The 13224-nt window shown below is 40.4% G+C and overlaps 1 long non-coding RNA gene across 1 annotated transcript in view; it reads right to left on the bottom strand.

Annotated features, from left to right (window-relative positions):
- Positions 1-46: 46 nt before the first annotated feature.
- The window catches only part of LOC111221438, a 92855-nt gene continuing 79677 nt past the window's right edge, over positions 47-13224 (bottom strand). The window contains exon 4 of the long non-coding RNA XR_002665091.1: positions 47-66. This is a non-coding gene — a long non-coding RNA (uncharacterized LOC111221438). The remainder of the gene's footprint in view (positions 67-13224) is intronic.

Raw genomic sequence — 13224 nt, forward strand, 5'->3', positions numbered from 1 at the left:
GGAGGCCCAACCCTCTAGAAGACCTCCAGGCCGAGTAGAGTTGACTGATGACCTCGAGGGTGACTCCTAGAAAACAGGACAGAAAGACACGACACAAAAAAGAAGGAGGGAAGAGGTTTAGAATTGGTTAACGTAGTACTGTAGCTCATCATCAGCTCAGCCATACAAATACACCCACTTATGTGCCAAACCACACAACAAACAGGCTAGCTGTAGGGCTGTGAGGGAAATACTGTGCAGTGAATGAGCCAGCTTTCCACTGCCTCCCACAGCGAACATCTGTGTTAAAATGCTGGAAATGGATAGAAAAACAACTTGTGGAATAAAGACAAGCTGTAAAGCTTGTGGGTCAGGGCATCCATTATGGGTAAGAGAACAATTGCCGGCAGTCATCTGCAACTCCAAACACCTCCACAGCTATGTGGGGCTTTACAGCTGCCAGAAAACAAGTATCTCCTCTTTTTCTGTCTAATTATATTCAGAAAAAGGAGATTAAAAGTCAAAGAAGAATTAGTCATTGCCAAAACATTTCCAACAAATTAAACTTTGTGTTGGTGTGGCATTATACGTTCAATTATATACCCTTCCATATGAAAACTAACCAATAAAAAAATGTTTATAGTAAAAAAATTAATCTAAATAATATAGCTGCTGCCTCTGCCTTCCTCTCTGCATATCCTACAGGTTAGTTGTGATGCAAAACAGCCAAATTTCTGGGAGAGCCCTTTCTTTCAGCCAGTAGCACTCTGTTTGTGTCTCTGCCCATTATTCCATCTGTTTCTCTTTCTCTCTCTTCCTCCACTCTTCCTTCTCTCTCCTATTCCCACCTCCAGTGGGTATCCCTGGCACTGGCCACTGAGCTCCTGTCCTATCTTTGCATGGTGAGCCAAGGATGGTGGGCAGACTGTCACAGTGAAACCAGCAAAGAGGATTTGACCAGCGGGTGGTGGGCGGCAGGAGTTGGCAACTACACCTCCTTGTCCTCCTAGTCAAGCTGTGCCAATGCCCTGGCTGGCAAGGCTGCAAGGATGGTGCTTCTTGTCGTGGAGAAGGATAGATGACAATGGATGAGGAATATTATGTAAAAGTAAAGCAAAGAGGATACAGACATTTATGGTATTTATGCATCTGAAAATACATTTGTATGTAAAAGAAACGCAGGAGACACCATTCAAACAAACAGAAACATTATCTGATTTCAGCCTCCTATCAGCCTGGTCTGCTCCCCTACTAAGAAAAGGGAGGCACTTACATTTTAAGCAAAAAGAATGCTTTTCATTTTTCGATGTTCTGGCTTGAGAGCCATATAAAAATAAATCAATCTGGTTAGTATCTATAAAATATTTGATTACTTTTTCTCATTCCTGCTGGACTAAAGGAGCCCTCCCCTGTACGGCAGAAACCATTGTTCAAAGTCATATCCAAAACTCAACAGTCTTCCACGCTGCATCCTTATCTTTGTGAATGCACTTTAAGAAATGACTCTGACTATCTGAAAACCCTGAGATGAATGTTTCCTTTACAGAATTGTGGGCTTTTTCATGCTTATCTTATCGCAAATGTTTATGGAATTTGTCTGTCATTTATTAACAGTTTTGGCAGCTATTTGAGACAAGCAGAACCCTGGCAGCACTAGAATGACACTTTAAATCAGTTTCCTTCATTCCTTTAAGCATTTTGGTTCTTATTTAATATAGTTATACCGCACTTCTCTATCGAATCACTCTCCAAGGTTGATAAATAGTAGTTATAGTGTACGACAGCGCGCAGTGAATTTGATTTTGATTGGAATGAAGGAAGATGAATGATATCTTGTTATTAGGGCCCCTGCAGATTTTCATCCGATGTTAAGAAAACTAATAAAGTGCTTAATAACTCAATCTCAGAGAGGTACATTTAATCTTAATTCATTCAGAGGAAGTCAGGTGGGCAGGCCAACAACACCTTAGTGAAAATTCATACATTGTTATGTGATTCTGGCCATGTACTCTTACTGCATATACTTAATAACTGAAAAATAAACTGCCAGTCAGCAGCCAAAAAAAAAGGAAGAAAACAAAACAAAAAACCTGCCACCTCCTGTCTCAAGGAAACAAATGTACATCTGCTTTGTAGTTTTGTAAAAGGAACATTGGAATCGATAAAATCGACAGATTTTTTGTTGCTGTTATAACTCCGTAGGGAAGGACATTACTAAAAATCTCCGTGCTCACCTTCACAGAGCTAAAAACCTGGAGCAAAGGAGAGAATGAGACAATTACAGCGCACTGCTCGACAGGTAATAAGTGATGGGATGTGAGAAAAGAAGCTCACTTCCAAGATTACACTTAATTTGCAGGCCAGTGTGATTCACTGTTTCAGAGAAGGTACTGAAATGTATGGTGTGTTACCTCGCCTTTACTTTTACACACTTCTAGCAAATAGGTATTTGCAAAAAAAAAATCTCCATATAAATTATAAGCCTGGCTTTCATAGCACCATTATTAACATGCTGCAGGCACAGACTCATTTGGTGTCATTAACAGAGCCTCTCTGAGTGCCATCTCCGCTGATAGGGTCAAATCCTCTAAATCCTTTTACACCACATTAGCTAACTGCCTCATATCCCGTCGTGACACGCCACTCAGCTAAGCTTAGCATGCCCTCCTCAATGTGTCAACCAGTACGCCTCGAAATGACAGTGATAGTGGCATTATTAATGAAGACAGGATGGTAAACTGTACACTGCCAGTCAAACGTTTAGAACATTTTAGCATTTTATGTTAATGCGCTGTAACTGTAGATAATTATACTCTTAAATGAGACAGGTGAACTGTAAACAGGTATAAGGTACAGGTATAAGAAAAATTTGTTTATCTTATTGGACATGACCTAGAAATGGCCCAGATCTAAATCACCCTAATACAGGATTTGTAGCAAAAATCAATTGAATCATGTTCCTACCAAAAAAGTTAAAATGTAGGGTGTTCATCTTTTCACGGACAGTGCATGTGATAGAAGAAAGCTGATGGTGTTCAGTGCTTTATAAAACCTAAAAAGTTATTGGTCACTCTGTCAAATAATGGCAAAATTGCAAAGTTTAATGTCTCCACTGGACAGAAAGAGAGCAGCTCTTGGAAAATTTTAAGATTCAATCTTCTTCCTCTGAATGAAAACGCTGAATAATAGGGTGGTGTGAGCACAACATGATGACTCAAAATGCCTGGAAGTCATTGCAGGTTAATATGGTTCATATTACACAGGACAAAAGGAGCTGTGTGAAAATCAAGCCTAGCAGCTAAAGTTTGTGCATCATGAGAAAAACCACTGATGTCAGTACCTCTGATACAAACCTGCAATGTAATGGTAATAGAGGTCAAGAGGCATTTTGACCCTCAGATACAACAAAGAAAAGCTTTCTGTATTCATTAGCTAGCTGCTGGACAGACAAGTGTGTGTGTGTGCGCATCTCTGTCTGTGTGTACAACACTCACTGATAGTGGTGTGCTCACAAATACATGCACACAACAACGTTAATTTGTCTGTGTTTGTGTGTGTTTTTACACCCTGCTTGGAGCGTCTGGTGGCAGCATCTCCCTGCCTTGTGCACTGGGGAGCTGCCATCTGCTCCTCCAGTGGGGAAAGGGGCGTTTGGCTTCATGTCCAATTCATGACCTTATTCATTCTCTCCGCTACCACAACCTGAGAGCCACAGGCAGTTCACACTACAAACCAGAAGAGGGCGATCACAGTCAATACAAGCTGGACTGCGATTCTGCCAAGTTCCATCATTTTCTGCAGTTTTCATGCATCAAGTGGGGAGGTTATGAGAATACTCGTTCGAGTGAGAATTAGCAGAATCATTTGTCAGTGACAGAACCTGACAGAGCATTGGAGATGTGACGAAAAGGTTTGTGTGGATGTCAAGTAATGTTTGAATAATGACTAAAAGAAAAAATAAGCTGAAACTATTTTGTCACTAAATCGCTGAGTGTCTTGTCTGATGATGTCCATAAATCAGGCAGTGACAGTATATTTCAGCCTGGATGCTTATTTGCAGTGATGCAAGAAGTGTTCAGATCACTTACTTATATAAGTAAAAGTACCAGTACACTTATGTAAAATTACTTTAAAAGTTTTATCGGCAAAATCACTTTAAATATATAAAAAGTATAGACACTAGATATAGATAGACACTTGTTCCTCTATATCACTGACAATATTACATTGTCAATACTGATGCATTAGTGTATAAGCAGCATTTTACCGTTGTGGCAGTTCGAGGTGGAGCTAGTTTTAACTATTTAGAGAAGTCTAAGGGATAATGGGATGATTAATGGGGCAGAAAAGACAAAAAATAATTAAAAAAAATATTTTCATAGTTTTAAGATTTGGACAATCTAGCCTTTGAAATAATGGACAATTTGTCCTGTTTGGACCACGAACAGTAATTTAAATGAAACCATCTGTGAAGGGGGGGTATATTTCTCAGGTAGAAATGCTAATATATCTGAAATGGAAATAATAAAACTGGCTGATTGTTTCTGTATCAAAACGTCTCTGGATTGTCCATGTTGTAAAAACCGTGAGTAGCCAGATTGTTCAACCAGTGGCCAGTTTCTAGATTGGCAAATCTGTGGCCAGCCAGATTTAGATGAGAGACTGTGCAAAGGACATCATCCCCTCATCTGAGCAACACAGGCGGTTTGTCAGAGCACAGCTCAGTCAGTCAGCCCTGAGCCCATCTGCTCCATAGGCTTACAGCAATGCCCTGGAAGACAGGGGGGCAGTTCAGCGTGTGTGTGTGTGTGTGTGTGTGTGTGTGTGTGTGTGTTTTTTTTGTGTGCTGTGTCTAAATGCGGTGTGTGTTACATGTGACAAGACAGACGAATGCTTGCAGACTGCTGGTGAGGAGGAAGGGACAGAAGGAAGTGAGGGAAAAGCTGTGGGGAGAAAGGCGTGGGTTTTTGACGGCAGTGAAAATGAAAGCAATCTAGAGCGAACAAGAAGGCGTGAAAAAGAGTAAATCTGTTGTAAACTGTGCACTGGGGAGACGGAGACGAAATATAAAGAAGCAGAGGAAGTTGAGAGCTTGGGAGCAGCAAGTGGGGAGGAAGACTGCATGGAGGAGGAAGAAAGCTAGAGGTTAATTTCTTTTTTACATACATAAAGGAAACAAGCCAAGGCTCTAGATGAGGAGAGGTAATGGAGGAGGAGATGTGTGTCAGATAGAGTGTTTGATGCATGTGTTTATCCCAGAAAAAGGTGTGAGGGTGTAAATGAGTGTGAATATGTGAGGCATATGTGTGCATTTGCAATTGTCTACGACTATTAGAATTTTTTTTTTTCTGAGCTTTGTTTTAAGTTACGCGGCTTTGCTCCTTCAAGTGAGAAGTAATTGAATAATTTGTCAGTCACTGAATGCCTGTGAGTGCCGAGTGTTGCGAGCGAACACGATCACACACACACACACATACACAAACAATTATATGTATGTGTGTCACGTAATTAATAATGATTAGTTTATATATGTGTGCATGCATGCATGCATGCGTGTGTGTGTGAGTGTGTGAGTGTGTGTGAGTGTGTGTGTGTGTGTGTGAAGCAGGCTAACCTTGCCCTAATTACACTCTATCTATTCCATCAGTGCTGTGCTCTGGCCTATTTTCACAGCTATAAATTTACCACTCTCCCCTCTGTTGTGATAGATGACCCACTCATTTTAGCCCATCTCTGAAGACTGCGAGCCAGAAAGGAAGTCAGTGAAAGACAGTGGCACCACTTCACTGCTTATTGTGCCAATGGAACTTTCCATGTCCTGAAAACTATTTCTGGTTTTGAAGATGGTACATTAAAGAAGTATGGTGTGTTGTTGTTGTTGCTGCCATTTTTTTTTTTCAGATGAGGAAAGGCTCGTATCTGGAAAAAAAAAAAGAAGAAGGTAAATGTGCCACTTGGAGATCTTGAGTGTTGCTAGTGTTTTACACATAAGAAAGCTGCTCTTTCTTGTTGCTATTTTGTGTACAGATTTACGATTTGTGGTCCTGATTAACATACAACATAAAATCTTAGCAGTGGCTAGAGACTTCAAGCATCTTTTCTCTCTAAAGATAAGTAATGCTCTGAAAAACTACCAGGTTTCTAGTTGCTATTCTGTCACTGTTGCTGACTTCTAATACGCCTTGAGGGGGCAAGTAAAAAAGTCAAGAGCCAATAAAATGTCACACTCTTATATGTCTCAGGTCTGTATATACACTGTTGCTGTCAAATGCAAACTTTGTGTGTCATAAAACTTCTAACCCTATGGTATTCTAATATCCAGTATTTCTGAAACAATTCAACAGGCTGAATGTGAATGTGAGTCCTCAAACATCATGCAGACAGATCAGCCAACTTTGAATTCAAGAGTAAAAATACATTAACAAAATCCAACTTGTAGGTCCTTGGTAAGAAAGCAGTGATAACCGATCATGTTTTGCATGTTTATGTAAAAATTGTTGATTATACGCCAAGTTATTTCTCAATTAATTTTATGATCCACACAGTTAACAAACACAGAAGCTCTTTCTAAATGTTTGCACCGCGGCTCAGATCCAGAGCCAAGTCTGACTACAAATCAACACCAAAGCAATGGATCTGAATCAACCTACTGTGGATTTGAAAACGATAACAAGAGAAAACATTTATTCATAAAGCCATATGATGATATACAGGATGTAGTTTATTCTTTTGACCTCAACCTCAAATCTACTGCATGTTGCAGCAGTCACCAACTTAAACCATCCACTCCCTCCCCTTTGATCTTATCGATGTCCCTTTGTTTTGATTCTGTTTCACGTGTAAATGTGAAGACAAGTGCATGGAAGCAAAGGCAGAGTTACAAACACAACAATGACTTCAGGCGAACTCTAGTGGGACAACTATTTCAAAAGAGCTGATGGTGGAACATTAAAGGATAAATTCAGATTTTTATCAATATTTTTATTCTGTCTTTATACAATACCCACATGCCTATACACACACTGAAAGAGTTATTTTTCTGTGTAATCATTCAACATCTTCAGACTGGCTGTTAAATAATCTCTTAATAGCTCGAGAGTGGGGACAAAATCCAGTCCCTGTTCTCTGCACAAACATGTTTTAAAGTTCTACGTTGCTTCAGCAGTCTGAGATAGTAAAATCAAATGGGTATCTTCCAAAGTTTTGAGTCTTTTTAGCTCAAAATCCCTCTTTGTGTTTCCACAGACAGTGTGTTATCGCTGATCTGCAGGAGAGAGAGTAACATTTAACACAAAGTAACACAATTTGGTGCTAAACTAGACTTTTACTTTGGAAGATATCCACTTGATTTGTCTAATTCAGACTGTTGAATCCTCACAACAGCGAACTTTGGAATGCATTTTTGCACAAATTGTATAAAGACCGACTTGAAATGAATTGAAAAAAAATTGAATTTTCCTTTTAAATATCAAATCTGCAGGAGGCAAGAGTAGTGGGTTAGCTCCTTGAATTAGAACCACGTTTGAAAGGATCAAACACTGAAGTATATTACTAACTATAATATAACCAATCTGAACCCAAATTTAAGCTTAAGACATGGCGGGCAGACTATCTGTCAGACATGGCCTAGCGCTACTTTATTTGAGAGTGTATTTTTCATAGTTGGGAATGAGACAGAGATGGGTGTCTTCCACTGGGTGCTGCGCACAGTGAAGCACAGAGGGAGGAGAGGGTTGTGTGCTACAGCTGTGGCCTCTATCTCTAGATTCAGGGCAAATCAGAGGGACTAATGCAAACAGACAGAGAGATGTGCACATACAGTATACATGCCCACACACACAAACACCCTCATATTTTTTTTATGAATGCACATATATTAAGAAGCAAAGATACAATTCAAACACATACTCTCACACAGACAGTAAAGATCCACTTCAAAAGCATTATAAAGAGATTCAGACCAGTGTTCAGCCAGTCTGTCATGTTTTTGAGTACAACTACTGTACAACTTGAGGTTGACCTCCAGAATACAAGAAATAGTTCAATGAAGGGAAATAAGGGAAGGGAGAGCTCTCAATCTTATTCGTAAGATTCAGCTCAGTGACATCCTGTGCTGTCTGCGAGTTGCTGCGTTGCATGTGTATGAGCTATGAACAGTCACCCACACCCTGTTATGAACAACCACGGCACAGCTATAAATCCCACCGGGATAAGCCGTAAACCTCACCCACTTCAAAATGCCCTTGGCCTGACACACAATAGCCATAGTTCAATCTAACATATCCACACAGCCTTGAACCCCCCCACAGAGGAAACAGCAGGGCAATGAGATTTCCTGCTGTTAAAGGAAAGGGTGAAAAGTCACTTCCTGTTGAGATGTGAGGGGTGGTCATGTGACAGGGGAGAGAGGACAGGGGTCCCTTCTGGACGCCAAGTGGGTCAACCCTGTATTCATGCCTCACAATCCCCACGTGACGTCACAATAATAACCCTAATGGCCGTCTGTCAACCTATCAACCCGTCAACTGCCCGGGGATGAGCTGTTGTCTTGACAACAGTCATAAAGCCGGTGGACAGGCAAAGATGGTACATACATCCGGTTTTATATCACAGAGAGCTCTGAATTTTAGAAGATGTGAGCTACGTTGGCTCGCTATGTGGGCAGAGCACATTCCTGTTAAACAACAGATCGGCAAAGCATAGTTCATCAAAGGTCCTTTTTCAGCAGTTTGCTAATAAGACCTAAACACACAGTACAGCTGAGAATGATGTTGGCAGCTAAAAGGATTTGTTAAGGAATTGATTACGGTACATTCTGCGGGGGACATAATACAATAGGTTATCAAATTACCGCTTGGATTGGTATCATATAACAAGTATCAAACTGATTAAAATGTTCACCTCAGTGTCTTTACAGTCAACAATGACACCACAATTGGTGATAACTATCTTTTCAGTTTCAGTTTTCAGATGACATTGTAAACTTCAGGATCACAGGTAACTCACTCCCTGGGAACCCTTTCTCAGATTTGAATGTTTCCTTCAGGTAAAGCATTGCACCTTTGAATTTTAGCTGCTGACCTCAACTTCCCTGCATTGTAGAGCTTCCAGGCTCATACTGTCTTGATCATCTTTACCAGGTCATCTACTCTGTAATAAAGACATTTTTTCTCTGACAGTTCACTTTCACAGCACAGGAAAGAACTGTACATTCTACCATTATATGAAAACACGAGTCCTGTTACTTCTTGTTGGGAAGTTGAAATGGCTCAATTCATGTTGTAGAACCCGTGGAATTGTGAGTTTGACATGTTTCCCAAGGGCTGAGGAATTACTGATTCAATACACAGAGGAAAAGATGGAATAATAGGAAAACTAAGTTTAACCTTAGACAGTTGAAAAGAGTACCACACAATGAAAATGAGAAAACAGAGGCTTTTACATATTTTCCAAACTCACAAAAGCAAAGGTTTATTTAGCAATATTTGCATTTACAACCCAACATTGTGTTAATAGATATAAAAGCTGTAAACACTGAAATAAATGGCTGCTGTTTTGTTATGATTTGTAAATCATCATGTCATTTTTACTACTTTATCAGTACTTAGGCCAAATCCACTCTAATATGTTAGTTTTAAAACACATCACATTTGCTACGCTCACGCCTGGCATCCACATTATTTCAGAGTTTCTGAGCTCCTAAAATGGAGAATTTTTTAATATTTGTTATTGTTATTCAAGTCTTGTATTTCATCAGATTAAAATTGATTTATATATCGGCCATTGGCCGCCCTTCTCTTTAAATATTAATTACCATTGAAAAACCCATATCAGTTGATCATTACTGCTGACCCCATTTTACTTGAAAAGTCCAGGGGTGCATTTTAGTCTGGATGGGCAGAAAAAGAGACTTTTGGAAACAATAATGCTGACACCCACACTCACTTCATGAATGAGTCTTATCAGTCACATTGTATCCTTCCCTGATTCGTCACGCTCCTATCACGTGACCCTCGACTAACAGTACGGATAATGAATTAGAAACGCTGCTGACCTTGTCTTTGCTAGCAGCTGTAGCGCAGTTAAATTCTGCACTTTATAATGCAACAACTGCCTACATGCGTAGGAGTCAAGCTAATGATCATCAATGTACATATGATATGTGTTTTCAGACGCGTTAGTGTGGATTGAGATTATTTCTGATACGGAGCGAAAATACCCGTCTGGACTGAGATGGCGTTCATTTTAAAATGCTGTTTAACATATCAGTGTGGACGTAGCCTTAATCAGCAGTCTCCCATAGGGTTTCCCTCCCACTGTGGTTTGAATATCACCACTGGGACTCATTACCTTGTTCAACTGCACTGAAGCAGGTAATGTGGATCTTTGCTGAAAGGATTTCTGACTCAGAGAGGATGTTGACCTTGACATAGTAACACAGAGTGACATTAATTAATTTTTTACATGTTCTATTCACAGTGTGAGTGGGCTGTGTGTTTGTGTGAGAGTTTGTCCTCATATATTAGAACATATCCATTTAACAAATGTTTTCTCTGGCGTGACTCATCAATAAATACACAGATCTCATCTCATCTCTGGGGGAAACCAACAATTCATCGATGTTTTTTAGGCATCATAAATCACCAAAGTAAGAAAATTAGGGTGGTTCACGCTTAATTTTGAATCTGTTTGTGCACAGCAAATTAAAGGCAGCGAATAGGATGAAATAATTCTGCATTCTTCAGAAGTGATTCCCAGTCTATATTTAATGTGTAGGACAGTAAAGAACACTTCTGCACTGTCCTAGTCAGACTAAAAAGTGTTTCCATGCCTACTTTTTACTGTCTGCAGACACGGGAGGCTTTTTAAACAGCACAGGATGAGCACTCTATAATGCAAGCGTGTTGAGAGACAAGACACGAGGGAAGGAGTGGAGAGACAAAAGAAGTTCTACACTGTGATTCAGTGAAATTGCCACAGTCTCCTTCTCTGTGTGTGCAGACAGCTAGGAGGGAGTAACGCATCAATCACAGCTGTCCTTTGCAGCCCTGCTCTCCTCCCTACATTCTCATTCACAGTGCGAGCTCAGCTTTGATCATAGTGTTTCAATATTATGGTCGTATCCTTTTTGCCTTTCCCCTGTGAAGCTATCATTGATCTGATTATCCTCTGACAAATGCAGCGTGTCTCACTTTGACCCAATAAGCAAAGCATGAATTAATCCGCCACAGTGAAGCTTGTATGATTAATTTGTTATCAAGCGACGGCGCACCTTTTGTGCACAGTTACTGTACAAAAGCCGGAGTCAAATGCAACCTCCAGATCCAATTCTAACACCTCTAGCATAGCCTATTGTGAGTGTGATCTCAGCTTCAACCTCTCATCCTCCACGCTCTGGAGACTCCCTTCTGGGGCCTTATGGGAAGGATTGAGAGGAAACCTGTGATTGGAGCATCCTGTTATCTCCTAACCACAGCAACGCGGCTGGCAAGACCCCTGTTTCTGCAGAAAAGTGGCAATATGTGTGTCCATGTGTGGGTCTGCTGAGGTGTCTGCGTGTGCAAGTTTGTGAATGTCAAGAACTATATTTGCATGGAAATGCATGTCTTTCTGAGTGCACATGTGTTCATGTGATATAGGATGTGTGGCTGTAAATATTTGAGAGAAACTACAAAGACAGACTTGTATGTGTGTCTGTGTTTGTGTGTGTGTGTGTGTGTGTGTGTGTGTGTGTGTGTGTGTGTGTGTGTGTGTGTGTGTGTGTGTGTGTGTGTGTGTATGTGTGTGTGTGTGTGTGTGTGTGTGTGTCGGAATGAAGGACAGTGGCTTGACATTGTGTGTGAGAAGTGGTCGTGTTTGTCGGTATAATCCTTAAACTGAATCTGGTGCAGTGCTGTGTACAGAGTTTCAAATTTCCATTAAAATGACAAAGAAGAAGAAGCCATATAAAAGCCTTCTGAGGCCTCTCTCCAGAGGCAGATCCACATGTTCATGTTGTTGTTGATGGGATTTGTACAACTTTTGCTCACTGATATTTAGCAATTCTAAGACCCTCTCAAACACAGCATTCACTCCCTCTATAACAAACATAATCCTGCAGACACTTGTAGTGTAATTATACCATTATGATGCACAATTACACTGCCAGGACTAAAACTCTGTGTCATCTCAAGTCATTTCTGCCTGTAAGTGAGTCCTATAAATCTTATTTTCTTAAATAAGAGAAACACCGAACCAGTAGCAGAAAAATATAGCAAAATTGTTTCCCCTAAAAATTTAAAAATAAAAATGTTTGCAGTGCATTTATTATCTCCACTGGGTTGGAGTTTACTATGAACATTTGTCGACTTTAAAGTGAATGCACTATAAAACATTTTTCTGCAAACTCGCTTATTCAGTGAAAGCTGCATCGAGGTCCAGACCTCGGTAATTTTTTAGAGCTAAAAATAAAATTTGAAGCAAAATACAACTGAAGAAAAAAAAAAAAAAAATCTGCAGTTGAGAACTTCTCCTCCTAGACGAATGAGTGCTTAATTCAGATTAGTTATTTAGTGTCCGCTGTGAGTTGTGAGAGAGGGCATGAGCGCAGCTCCTTGCATCATCAGCACTTCCACTGACAGCAACTGGAATTTACATGGTGGGATGGCCACGAGAGGATACAACCAGCCTTCCATGAAAAGGTAATGCATGTTGTGGAGCATTTTTCAGGGGCTCTTTTCACATGCGAGTGCATGATGATCATTAGGCTGTTTTGGTGCCCCTGTGGGTCGGTGCTGTGTTAGCCATTGTGGTTGAAAGTAACGCTTTTTCGTCTTCACTTGCTGAGTCTGTCTCTCCAAACCTGCACTCTCCCTGCCTGCTAGTAATGTGCAGGTCAGCCTGAGTTCAGGTAAGCTCACAAGAAAATACAATAGATTCAGGCGGGTCAGGTCAAAAAGTGACAAAGCAGCTTTCTGACTATGTTATAAATAACCCTTACAGAAACATCTTCCCCTCTCTCTGTCTCTCCCTCTTAAACACACACACCTCATATGCCCTTGCTGTCAATAATAAGCATTACTGAAGTATAAAGAAACCTACGTCTATTACACATCTCTCTACACCCAGACAATAATTTATAATGCATTAGGCTGAGCTAAAAAAGACAATATAGACCTACTTCTGTATTATCAAAGGTCACCATTAGGATGTGAGGGGTGCATCTTTTGTGTGTGTATGTATATGTGTGTATCTGTGAGTCATAGA

Source organism: Seriola dumerili, unplaced genomic scaffold (genome assembly GCF_002260705.1).
Source record: "Seriola dumerili isolate Sdu_G_001 unplaced genomic scaffold, Sdu_1.0 BDQW01000088.1, whole genome shotgun sequence".
Lineage (NCBI taxonomy): Eukaryota > Metazoa > Chordata > Actinopteri > Carangiformes > Carangidae > Seriola > Seriola dumerili.